Source organism: Epargyreus clarus, unplaced genomic scaffold (genome assembly GCF_041222505.1).
Source record: "Epargyreus clarus isolate Ecla_fem2 unplaced genomic scaffold, WU_Ecla_fem_2.2 ptg000034l, whole genome shotgun sequence".
In the NCBI taxonomy this organism is placed as follows: domain Eukaryota; kingdom Metazoa; phylum Arthropoda; class Insecta; order Lepidoptera; family Hesperiidae; genus Epargyreus; species Epargyreus clarus.
In genome coordinates this window covers 8,243,767-8,255,435 of record NW_027332239.1, presented here as the reverse complement: position 1 = coordinate 8,255,435, position 11,669 = coordinate 8,243,767, and the positions used below count along the sequence as shown (strand labels likewise).

At 33.4% G+C, this 11,669-nt stretch overlaps 2 long non-coding RNA genes across 2 annotated transcripts; one reads left to right on the top strand and one right to left on the bottom strand.

Moving 5' to 3' along the window:
• Positions 1-402: 402 nt before the first annotated feature.
• On the bottom strand, positions 403-3,232 carry LOC140756166 (uncharacterized). Its single transcript, XR_012103875.1, has 2 exons — positions 3,009-3,232; positions 403-695 (listed from the first exon to the last, which is right to left on the bottom strand). It is a non-coding gene; the product is annotated as an uncharacterized LOC140756166 (long non-coding RNA).
• Positions 3,233-4,599: 1,367 nt separating this feature from the next.
• Positions 4,600-10,824, top strand: LOC140756046 (uncharacterized). Its single transcript, XR_012103865.1, has 2 exons — positions 4,600-4,886; positions 10,498-10,824. It is a non-coding gene; the product is annotated as an uncharacterized LOC140756046 (long non-coding RNA).
• The last annotated feature ends 845 nt before the right edge of the window (positions 10,825-11,669 follow it).

The window sequence follows — 11,669 nt, the reverse complement described above, 5'->3', positions numbered from 1 at the left end:
GCGAAATAATGCGGACGTAATAAAATATTAAGTCGGCGACATGTTTGTGTGACTTATTAGATAAGTGTACGACACATAACTGAATCAGTAAGGCGATTGATATGAATTTTAATTGTCATATTACCGGTAATAGATATATGTATTTTAGACGTAGATGGATCAATAATTTAATAACAAGTTATGTCATATTTTTTATGGTGATCTACTTATTGTATGCGTGCTGTTTAGTTCTAATTGAATTGTCTTAAAAATGAATTATCTGAAAATCTATAGCATATATTTAGTACACAGCTTACGTAAGAGTTTGTCGTTAATTTATATATATAACTTGCAATATTTTGCTTAACTATGAGTAAATATTTATGCTGACGCTTAAGATTTATTAGAAATAAGACAACTACATAAGGGTTAATTAATCATTTATTAATGAAAAAAACACTAATCCAAAAACATGGCCAAGTTATTGTACATACTTTATAACATTTAGGATCTTAACGGAGGTATACAGTGTTGGCAGGTAACGCGGTATAAGCCAGTGAAGAGATGGGTGCGACGTGGGAGTACGGGGAGTACAACGAAGGTAGCCCAGCGCTAGGGTACACGTAGTCCACGCCGGTTGAGTACGCCAACAGTTGGGGAGAGGCTTTCGGGCTGGGCGCCGCGAAGGCCACCGCCAGGATAGCGAAGAGCGCAAACTGTAAAGAAAGAAAATTAAGTATTGCCATATTGAATGTCGCCTGTAATAACAAAATACGTGCGCGAAATTGGGTAGAATACGTAATAACTTAAATATAATCATCATATCAGTGCAACTTAGAAACAGTAGAAGCAGTGATAGCCTAGTGGTTAAGAAACTCGGCCTCTCGATCGAGGGGTCTGAGGTTCAAATCCCAGGCACGCACCTCTGATTTTTCAAAGTTATGTGCGTATTAGAAATTAATTATCACTTGCTAAACGGTGAAGGAAAACATCGTGAGGAAACCTGCATACCAGAGAGATTTATAAAAAAAAATCTCAAAGGTATGTGAAGTCTATCAATACGCACTTGGCCAGCGCGGTGGACTATGGCCTAATCCTACTCATTATGAGAGGAGACCCGTGCCCAGCAGTGGGACAGTAATGGGTTGATGATGATGAATCATCATATCTTTCAAATTCAAAAGTTAAATCAGGCGTTGACCTTTGTCTTTATTTAATATAAAGTTTATAAAATAGTAAAAGTAAAACTTTTAACATTAGCCTCAAAGAAGCTGAAGTCAGGTGGAATGAGCCAAGAAAGTAAAGAACTTATGCCCAAAACATTTTGTATATCTTGAAATAAAGTAAACATATTTACTCGAAGGGATTTTACGTAGACAAGCTATTAAAATATCGTGCTGGTTTTTCTGAGAAATTATATTTCACCAAAAGCACTACTAATATTATAAAGAGGAAAACTTTGTTTGTTTGTTTCATTGTAATTAATAGGCTCAAAAACTACTCGACCGATTTTAAAAATTCTTTCACCATTCGAAAGCTACATTATCCACGAGTAACATAGGCTATATTTTATATGAAATATATTTGGTAAAGAGATTTTGAGATACATATTTGAGAGTGATATAAAGGGAATTGTTATAAAAATCACACATAAACTCCACAATTATTTTAGAAAATAAACTATAAACCATACGCACTTTGCTTTTCTTAGGATAGGTATAGAACTAAGCTTAAGATGGTAAAACTCTTTATGGTTCGACTCCGACGGCACCACCGTAACACCTATTTCTACCAATATAACACCAGTGTTAGGCGCTGCTGTGTTATGGTTTCAAGGGTGTGGTAAGTGAGATACATATTTCCGAGGCATTTCAGCTTAGTCTTCAGGGATAGCGGCGCATCTGTGGCCGACCTCAAGTAGGAATCTAATTGTATCTGGGGTTGATTAACGATGTCCATAGGCAGCAGAAGCCACTTAACATCAGGTGGATTGCATGTTCGTCTGCTATATTATATAAAAACAGTTCATATAATTATTATCTCCCGTTATTTATACATAATGAATATATGCAATTCTTTACCGACCAAGGATCGTAATTTGATAATTTCTAGTATATAGAAATAGAAAATCTTCGAATTTTGAAGTATTAGATAGATTGATTATTATTAATACGAGTATTGGATTTAGTTGCACTTAAGGCTTTAAATTTACAAATAGAAATAGGTAGAATTTAGTTTAACATGTGCTTTGATTACAAACAATAATTATTTAGAGGATTTTATTATTCCAACTAGGCAAAGTAATAAAGCTTAACATTAGTACGATCATAATTATCTTTACCATCTTTATTTTTTACATTCCTGATTTGACTTTAATATGACTTTTCATAACTATAGAAGATAATGTTTGTAAAGTAGTTCTTAACAATGTTAATTAAAAACAAAAGGTCAAACCGAAGGTATAATATAATTTCGTTAGGATTTTGTATTCAGATTTATGGTTTGATAACTCTATGATATCGTAAAATTTGCTTTTTTACCAGATTTGTTCATGTAACAAACTAAATAGCAAAAAATCGCAGGTAATAATATTATTATTGTAATCTACATTCTATTATCTTCCAACATATTTATAAAAACCTGAAAGATATCAAACATTAAATTCCAAATTTAGACTAATGAATACCATAAAACTACTATAATTAATAGTCATTATTTACCGGAACTTACATAATTGATCAAAAATTGAAATATGTTAAATTACCCAAATTACACTTTGTATCAGTTATTAATTTCAATTTCCGGACGCTATTTTAAAGCACATTATTTATTTGGTGCAAAAATAATCACTTCAGTGTATAAAATAAAACTTATATAAATTTAATTGAACTGAAAGAGAAAATGCAAAGAAAAAGAACAAATTCCCTCCTGAAAATTGATCTATATACCGACTTCTTTAAATTTATTTTTTTACAAATCGGATTATAATGTGTTAAAAATAATATAATAATAACAAACAAAGTACTTACAAGTTTAGCAAACATGGTGTAGGATGTGACGGAGAACTGTCATGTTTAGTTTCAGTCAAAGAACCTTTATATAACAGAACTCAGCCTTGATCTTTACAGCACTATGGTCTAATTTTTTTCCAGCTGTTGACAATGTAAGAGGAGGTCGATGTTCGATAGATGAGCATAGTTAATGTGACCATAGGTTTCATTTTGAACGGGACTATTCCGTTTTTAGCTACTCTGTTCCGTTGCAAGACTGTGTCATTTACAGCACTCTGTCTCGGTGTCCCGAAGAACAACTCGAGACGTGAAAATTGTAAAAAATGAGGACCCTTTATGCCGACAAACTACAGAGATACACATTGTAGCGACTCTTAATGACTTGTAATGTTATGTTAATGACTTATTAAGTTTTCATAACTTATTAAGTTAGCGTAATCACTACTGAGCAATAATTAATAATAATAATAATAAAACGCTTTCTACACTCACAGCCCCACACTAGGATTCCCTGTGTCGTGGGTGCCATGGACACACACATTGACAAATACACAAACACCCAGACCCAGAAACAGATATCTAAATTCATCATTTAGCTTTCTGTCTGGCCGGGGATCGAACCCGGGACCCTTTGCGCGTCAGACCGGTATGGTGGCCGCTCCGCCACACGGGTCGTCAAAGTCGTCAAATTCACTACAAACAAAATGATGGTGGTTTTAAATCATACAGTATGACACACCCTCTCTCCCGCATACAATACGTGTGTATGCAAAAATAAAATACGTACCACGAACACGTGTTTCGTTCTAAAACAGAGTATTATCAGGGTAAATTGACATCTAGACAATTAATGGGTAAGGACATGACTTGCTTTATTCATCGACAAATTCCTTATTTGTTAATGCACGCCACTGAAAATAAAATGTCCCTTACATTTTCGATTTTTCATCCAAACCTGTCTATGTCCCGTTTTAAAGTAAAACAAAGATGGTTAGTACAAGCATACCGTATTATATCCGCACTGTCCTTTTAGGGAAACCTGTCGCTTATCAAAGGAACTATTGTTATGTTTCTTCGCGTTCGCGGTTAACCGTTTTTAGAGTATTTTTTTATTTAAATGGAAAAAGCAACAAAGGGTGAGACCTAATATAGGTCCTTCACAATTTGTCATATTCTACAATGTCTAAGATGTCCTTCTATAGAGCAATTTTCGAAGATTTCGGAATTTAATGTAGCTTAATATGTAATGTAGAATGTAGGTAAATAATAAATATACCAAACTAATACTTGTACAAGTTATATTGTTGCAGCGTTATAACCTAGTGGTGAAACTAGACTTCTTATTTAGGAGTTTGAGGTTCGAATCCCTGGCACGCACTTCTAATTTTTCGGGTTTATGTGCGTATTGAAAACATTGATACATTTTATTTAATAAATTTAAAAATGACATTGGCATTTATGTTTTGGTGTTGTGTAACACTTAAAAAACCTTAAAACTTTAGTATAGCATAGATACCCAGGCTTTAGAAATCACAACTACAAATACTTCTTTATGAATGTAAATAGCGTGTATGTGTGGTCCCTCATACTTGGTACTGCAATAAAAATAAACGACTTAAAACTATATTCGTCTCAGGTGCGTAATTGTGGTTGTAGAACATTTCGAGCTCAAACAAAGGCGACCTAATTGCTGATGTGGGGCTCGTCTGTCCGTAATTTACATTGATTCCCAATGAGACTCTTTGTTTACTTTCCGTTATGGTCCGACAGACTCCAAGGACGCGACACATGTATAAATATTGGTGAAATAATAAAAATTAAGCAGTGCTTAAGGAGCAAAGGGTCGGATCATTCAGAAGCAGTACACATAAGGACACAAACATGTTCGCTAAATTGGTAAGTGTAGTATGTAATGTGATAAAATTAATTCATGTTATTCAGAACTAGTATGTCAAAAATATTATAACATTTAAAAAATAGTAACTGAAAAAAAAACTGAAAATTTAAGAATTTGAGTATCTGTGAAGAAATAAATTTAATTAATTGTAGTTATTTAAACAGGAAAACAATAAAAGATATGTTTGCACCGTAAATTGACATAATTTTATAAAGACGAAATATTATGAGTAAAGTAGAGCATGGAAAAATGGGCATATATAAATATTTCTTTATTTATTAATCTCTATATGTAACATTTACTCATAAAAATCAGGTTGAATTTGTGTAAAGTAAAATATATGGCTAAAAGTGAACAATACGAGTATGTAGAGCTATTTAACAAGAGATATCTATACTAATATTATAAAGAGGAAAATTTTGTTTGTTTGTTTGATTGTAATGAATAGGCTCAAAAACTACTGGACCGATTTTAAAAATTCTTTCACCATTCGAAAGCGACATTATCCACGAGTAACATAGGCTATATTTTATATGAAATATATTTGATAAATAGATTTTGAGGCGGCACAAAGTTTGCCGGGTCAGTTAGAAGCTAAATATAATCAACTGGAATAGATATCTACTGTTTTGACAGGGTTTTTTTTGGCTTCATTGTGTGGAGATAAATACATGTTCATATGTGTCAGTTGTAAAATAACTATGTAATGTGTTACTGATATTTATTTACCAGGCTATTGTTTAATATAACACAAAAAATTGGAACATGACCGAAATGATTACACTTTAATCTTAAGTCACATAAATGATTTGTCGTTTATTTGTTTGTTTTTTACAAATTGCGAGGATCGTGATTATGTTTTATCCGAATTTCAAGTGTCTAAGAGGTTATTAGGTTACGACAAAACAGATATTTTTTTAAATTTTATTAATGAAATGTAAATATAGACATTAAATTTATTATATTTATGTAATTTTATATTCGCTACAAAACAGTTAATCCAACAGTTTTTTTTTATCGATAGCCTATTACAAGTTTTGTAAAGAACAAGCGATATTTCTTGCCAATATATTGAGAGCAAACATATGTATCATTCTTAAAATGTTCAACGAAAATGTGTGGGTCGTGAAGTGAGGGAAGGCGGATTTCATCTATCATGCGTTGTTATCGATGAGACAACTATGAAAGTGGTAGAACTCTTTGTGGTTCGACTCCGGCGGCACCACCGCCACACCTATTTCTACCTAATAACAGCAGTGTTAGACGCTGTTGTGTTCCGGTTTAAAGGGTGTGGTAAGGGAGGTAGACTTTTCCGAGGCGTTCCAGCTTAGTCCTCAGGGATAGCAGCGCATCTGTGGCCGACCTCACGTAGGAATATCTAATCCTATCTGGGGCTCATTACAGATGTCCATGGGCGGCAGTAGTCACTTACCATCAGGTGGACTGCATGCTTGTCTGCTACTCCTATATATATATATATATATATATATATATATATAGTCATATATAGTCATGCGAGGTTCCGGGTTCGATTCTCTCTAAATTACGAGTACTCATGTCAGGCAGCATCATACTTAATCTGGAAAAGTTCATATTCAAGAAATTTAAAGTAATGATTATAGTATATTAATAGAGAAGCCGAACACGATCTCACGAACTCAATTATAAGGAAGACTAACACTTTTTATTAATAATAATCAATCTTTTGCTTTGCCTACTAAAGATCGAATCGAAATTTGACAACTTCTGTATATTATTACCGGGTCTAATGTAATTGCTGTGCCGGTAAGCTTAGCATAACTTTCTACTTCACTTGTACAGGTTTATACTAACAATACCTTGTGTTATTCCATAACTGTATAGGGTCGATTATTAAGATACAATTCGAGAAAGTACTAATAAAAACAAACTAAAGAAAAAGTTTATTAAGATTGAATCACTTTTTTTGCAAATAAAAAATATATAATTATTAAAATACAGTTAGTAATGTGGTATATTTTTTGTGATGTGATGTAATAGCGTAATATTACAATTAAATTAATCATTACTATATTTTACTTTATTTTGGATAATTATTGTGTCAATTACCAAATGATAATAATATCACATTTGAAGGCTCAGCAAAGAATGAATGAATATAGTCAATTTTTAGTAGCGTGTTGTACGGACACCAAAATGATAGAGTAGCATAGGAATATGTAACCTACGGTTCGCATATTTGTTGTGTACTTTCTAAATATCTTCGTGAAAAATTGACCTTATTCTTATAGTTTCGAATCCCACCACCCCCGCACACATAAGAAATTATCCTACGTAGCTACATAAAAAAAGGCTCGAAAAATTATAGTCCGGTAGAAACAACTTATAGTTTGGGGCTACTGTTCATAAAATATCGAAGAGAATTCCTGGGTCAATGGGGGAAGTGGGGGACAGCGGTCATCCATCAACCGTCACGTAACGAATCGACTAATTATGTAAGCCTCCCGCGTACTGTATACGATCTTATTTTGAGATACGCGGAGCGATGTCCTGTTGTTGATGGACGTATTTTGTTTATCAGTATCGAATGTGATAGAATATCCTGCTTTGTAATAGTTGTTAAGCTCTGATGTGTTCTGGTTTGAAGGGTCTGTAACGGAGAGAAACTTGCATGAGATGTTGGAACATTATTGCTCTGGGATAGGAACGTGCCTGTGGCCGGCGTTAGGTATCTGACTCTCTCTACAGAAACCCTACATTTCCATTTACATTCTTCCATTTACTACCATGTGCACTTCATTTATAACATTAAAAAATCTTCGAATGTGGCCATCTTATAATGTATTTCTGATAATATAACAGTAACGGTAATATTTAAGACTGTTGTATCCTAATTTAAAGGGAGATAAGATATATTCTGACTTAGTTCTAAAGCGTTTGTGACAGATCGATAGAAAACCTACATAGATTATTAAGTTTTTAAGGATTCCACTGGCTAAATCACAGACCTGTATTTGTTTTAGATATAGGTCTGTGCGCTACATAATCGATAAACCGCTGCAGCTATTGCCTTAATTAATATTGGTTATAAAGTAACACATATTTTAAAATGAATAATATATTACTTCAAAATATGAACGACTTTAAAATATTTAAGATTTCTCATACTTTCGACACGCAGTAGGAGTACGTGACGATTGTATTGCAAGACGCTTGAATGATGTGGCGTGAAAAATCATATGTCGACAGCGCATTAGGCTTACAAATGTGTGTTAAAGCATATTAAGCAAATAAAAATGTTCATACCGAGTTTGTTACTTATATACTTTAAAATATCAGCTTTGACTACGTAGTTTTGATAGTAATTAATTATCTAACGGAGTGTACGAAAATTTTCAGTAAATCTACGATTTTTTTTGTTACGTTCAAAAAATAGATTTTTTTATACTATATAACATATAATAAGGTAAGTAACTAACTCTGAGAAAAGGAAAGATTTATTAAAGGTATACAATTTAAAGTAAAAAGGACAATTATAAATTAACTTGTCATGTGTTTATCAAATGAATTCAGACATTTTCAAAATTAGTTACATCAAAAACACGTACATTTCGGTTTGTTAATATTTGCTATGTGCAAGTATAGTATTTATAAGCTTAGAAAATGACTGGTATTTGAAAATCACTGACAGACACTTATCTTATTATTCACTTATGTATTTGCATAGACTTTGTCGGTATAAACTTAACTGCACTGCATTTGACACAGCCGTAGAGTAATTATATATATAGAGCAAGGCTACTCGGGTATGAACAGTATGCATAGGTCAGAACACCATCACTCCGTGCGTTATTAGTTCCCAAATTGGTCCAGGTGGACCCCCAGAGGTCCACGGGGTCTACGTTGGCGTAACAAAAAATGGGCATTCACAATTCGTAAGCGGGGGTTCATAAAAAATTGTCTACTCTCGATAGTGTTGACATTGATGCACATTGATAGGTGAGGTGAGATGAGGTGCTATCATCAGCAACCCATTGCTCTCATTGTCTCACTGCTGGGCACGGGTCTCCTCTCATAATGAGAAGGATTAGGCCGTAGTCCACCGCGCTAGCCAAGTGCGTATTGGTAGACTTGACATACCTTTCAGATTTCTTTTTTTTTATTAATCTTTCAGGTATGCAGGTTTCCTCACGATGTTTTCCTTCACCGTTTTAGCAAGTGATAATTAATTTTTAATACGCGCATAACTTTGAAAAATCAGAGGGTTGGGATTTGAACCTCGGACTCCTCGATCGAGAGGCCGAGTTTCTTAACCACTAGGCTATCACTGCAATGTGCTATAAACAGTCATAATTCAGGTTCAATTGGAGTGTCTGCATAATTTTAGTTAATAGTAGTTGATTTGATTAAATCGTAATTTTATTCCGCTTAAATGTGATGTGAGTCAACACATTAAATTACACAATATATCACTAAGCTAGTTTTAAACAGCTATAATATATCTGCCTATGAATTGTATCTACGTGTTGGCGGGATAAACACTCTATGCTGTTATTACTCTGAGGTCACGTCGGTTTTCTAAGGCTATACATGGAAGTGGCATGTTTGTTTTGTACCTTCAAAGTTGTCTGCATAATGATGCAGTTCTAGCTACTTTGTCACTTTCTCACTGACCCTGGACTGATGACTTGAAACTAGAAGGCATAATAATGATACTTTCTGTATGAGATATACTAGAAATAATAATAGCTAGAGGATATGCCATATTTCTATCAATTCTTACGCTGTTTTAGTCTAACATGCTGCTGCTTAAATTAGAAGTTGTTAAAGTTCATTTTTAACAAAAAAATATTATTTCAAGTGGTTCCGGCTTCGATTCCCGGCCAGACAGATATTTAAATAATGAATTGAGATTTCTGTTTTTCGGCTCGGTGTTTGTGTATTCGTCTATGTACGTGTCCATGTCATGCATGATACAGGAATTATACTCGTAGTGTAAGACTGTGTGAAGAAAGCGTCTTATTTCATAAATAGTGACTTATATGGGAAAATATAAATAATGTTTTAAACAATATCAAATGCTATTAACAAAAAATGTCTACTACTTGATATTTGCTTCAGTTTAAAAACCTCAATGTTTATCAATAGTTAAATTTTAGTATAGGTACCTATCTACTCTAACGCTACTGTGTTCAAGCGAGAAGGGATAGTAAAGGATATATTTATCTATACGAGGTGTTCCATCTTAGTCTTCAAGGGCATTGTGGTTAATTAAAGTAAAATCTTAATCCTTACAAGGTTGACACTAAATGTTCATTCGTTGCAGTAGCCACTTATCATCAGATGGACTGCATCATTTCCCATTTCCATATTATAAAAAACTAGCTTTGAAACTTTGCAAACTTTGAACCGCCTCAAAATCTATTTATCAAATATATTTTATATAAAATATAGCCTATGTTACTCGTGGATAATGTAGCTTTTGAAAGGTGAAAGAATTTTTAAAATTGGTCCAGTAGTTTTTAAGCCTATTCATTACAATCAAACATACAAAGTTTCCCTCTTTATAATATTAAGTATAGATAAGTAGTACTTTAATGTGCTTTGCTTATATGCTTCATTTATTTGCAGGTAATCCTCTTCGCCGTCATCGTGGTCGCCATGGCAGCGCCACAGCTGTACTCCGGTTACGGTTACAACGGCTACTCCGCCGGTTACCCGGGTTACTACGGTTACTCCGGGTATGGCAGCCCTCTCGCCTACAGCGGTTACGGTGGATACGCCGGATCACCCTATAGCTACGGTTACGGTTATTACTGAAAAAAATAAAAATATCGGTTATTTTTAGTTTTGACTTACGCTTCCTACACGGACTACGATGATTTGATAATTTTTTTAAACTAAATTTTCATACAAATTGTGAATAACTTGCAGTACAATAAACATTTTGTTTAACAACTGTTGTTTTATTTGGTATTTAAGCAATTCGTATTTAAATTATTTGTATAACACCTCTGCCGGTTATCAGGCAGTTCTTTTAATCATTCTTTCAATGATATTGTGAATAATTTAATGCAATAAACGTTTTGTTGAAGCAGTGTTATTTTATTATGTGTTTTATGAAACTTATGGCTTTGAGAATTATGGTCATGATACTTTTAAAATAGTATGTATTTATTTGCTGTTGCAACACAAATCATTTATATGAGTATTTTAATAATCAATAAAGATTTCTATTATAACTCTGCGTGTATATCTTGATTTTAGTGTGGGGGTGAAATAGTTATTATCATCATGATTATTTTTATAATACACTGCCACCTATGGACATTTATAACCAACCCCAGATAGGATAAGTTCTACCTGAAATCGACCACAGATGCGCTGGTACCTATGAATTAGGAACTAAATTCAAACACTTCAAAATTCTATGAACTATTTTTAATACTCGTAGTACCTATAAGACTATATCACGTAAGCAATAATTTGACAGATAAAACCATGTGGTCCAAAGGAGCTCCAGCTTCACAAGTCCACTCAAAATTCTATGAACTATTTTTTATACTCGTAGTACCTATAAGGCCATATGACGCAAGCAATAATTTGACAGATAAAACCGTGTGATCCAAAGGAGCTCCAGCTCTACAAGTCCACATGTTCCTTTATTATAAGTTTATCATTAAGCAATTTTTTAACATATGTTTTATTGATTTTCTCTGGCCAGTTCTTATCCAAAACGAAGCACCTAGAAAATTCTGTAAAGGATCTAATTGAAAAACATTTTTGATTTAATTTTATTTGAG